Raw genomic sequence first — 1,961 nt, 5'->3', positions numbered from 1 at the left:
CTCTCTCTCTCTCTCTCTCTCTCTCTCTCTCTCTCTCTCTCTCCCCTTCTCCTGTAATAAATATTTTACCTTTATGCCTATCTTTTGTGTTTATGTGTCTGTTACCCGCTGCCACTGCCTGCGCAGCGCATGCCCTCCCGCTGGTGGGAAACTGTAGCTGCTTGTTGCATGGTGGCTCCGCCAGCCCGCCCCGGGGACCAACAACAGTCTCTTTGGAGCTAGCAGCTGTGCCGCAAATATCTTAGAAATATTTTAAGAATAAGATTACCTTTGTGTAATTTTGATAGACTATTATTTTAAAATACTATTTTAGAGAATCCAATATATTTAGTGCATATGTTAAAGGAAATATAATGTTATGTGAAGTTAATATTTCCAGACATGCCTTTTCTTTGTTATCAGCTAAATACTAAGCTAGCTAAATATTGTGGAGTAGTTTTCTTGGTTATTTATGCCTAGCATAATATTGTACTTAACAGTCAAAGGTACCTATATGGATGTATATAGATGCAAATATATATACATATATATATACATAGGTATATTTAGGTGTGTGTTTATATGCAGATATATGTACTTAATTTCTCAAAAAAATACTTCTTGTCAGTTTTCATATCCTACGTGAAATACCCACATTAATAGATAAAACTGAAAAAACTGATATGCAATGATATTTGTTGGCTTGATGAGGAAAAAAATTCTTGAGTCACTGCAACAACTGTTTTCAGTCTACTCATTTTAATGATGGATTTCAGTCGTGTATTATTTATAATACGTGGCAGATCTCTGCCTTCCTCCTCGTCATTTCCTCTTTTCTTATCATCTTAGTCGGAGTACATGGTATTTCTCCTGAGTTCTTGCCATGCACCTATCACCTCTCAAGAGAAAAAAAAAAATGTGTGTGGAGTGGAGCTGTTTGAATGTTTCTAATTTTCCATTTAAGTTTCTAGGTCTGTAGAGCATTTTACAACATATTCATGCGTGTAAACAGGGCTGTTTGCAAGTGATTCGCTATTTAAAAGACAAAAGAGTCCATGCCAATTGCAAATGTTCTAAAATGTGTCACGGAAGTAAAGAAGACACTTGTCTGCTGAAATCCTAGCTATGTGGGTGTGTAGGAATACACTAGTATAAAGCAAAATTGGAACAAAACAAAATGTTGAAGAGAATGACTTCCAGCTGTGCACCGCAGGAAGTAACTTAATGCTCTCCATCCACAATGCAGATGAAGAGTTTTATAGAACTGAAAAATCAAACCAATTTGAACTAATCGCAGTCCAGACATACAGCGCTTGCGAGCTGGGAGAAAAAATAACATCCAACGCACTTGGCCAGAAGCAAACAAAGCCAAGGAGACAATGCACTCCAGTTCTGTCTCCACGACTTGCAAATTTGTCTCATAATTCATCACTTCGTTCTGCCCTTCCAAATTGTTCAGCTTCCAAAATAAAAGAACATTCCCAATGGCCTGTGACTTGGTCTTCTTTCTTATTTTTTCCCCAGAAACAAACAAACAAACAAAAAGTAGTTTATATTCCTCTGGGGAATTATTTTTAAAGATCACTTACTCTTGTTTTTTTTAATAGAGAAAGATGAAAATTCAAGTAGTTTTATTTTTATCACCAAAAGAAAAATAAACCAGACGTGATCATAGGAATGGCCCTTGGTTGTCTGCAAGATCAGCTCAGAGACATTGACTCTGCATAACAGATACCCACTAAAGCAAGGATTAAGAACACAATTGGCTTCTTATCCACTTGGTCCAGCCTAGAAGACCGTCACTATATTCTTAAATCCTATTTAAAGCAAGGTTAAATACTAATTACTATATCATTTGCTAGGGCCTAAAATTAAGACATACCTGAGAAAATAACTGCCATTATAGCCCAAATACCTGGGAGAAATAATGATATACAAAGAAAATCGTAATAGTTTATAACAGTGCATTCAGATGGTGATAT

This window comes from Microtus ochrogaster, linkage group LG4 (genome assembly GCF_000317375.1).
Source record: "Microtus ochrogaster isolate Prairie Vole_2 linkage group LG4, MicOch1.0, whole genome shotgun sequence".
Lineage (NCBI taxonomy): Eukaryota > Metazoa > Chordata > Mammalia > Rodentia > Cricetidae > Microtus > Microtus ochrogaster.
Note: the sequence above shows the minus strand (reverse complement) of the source record.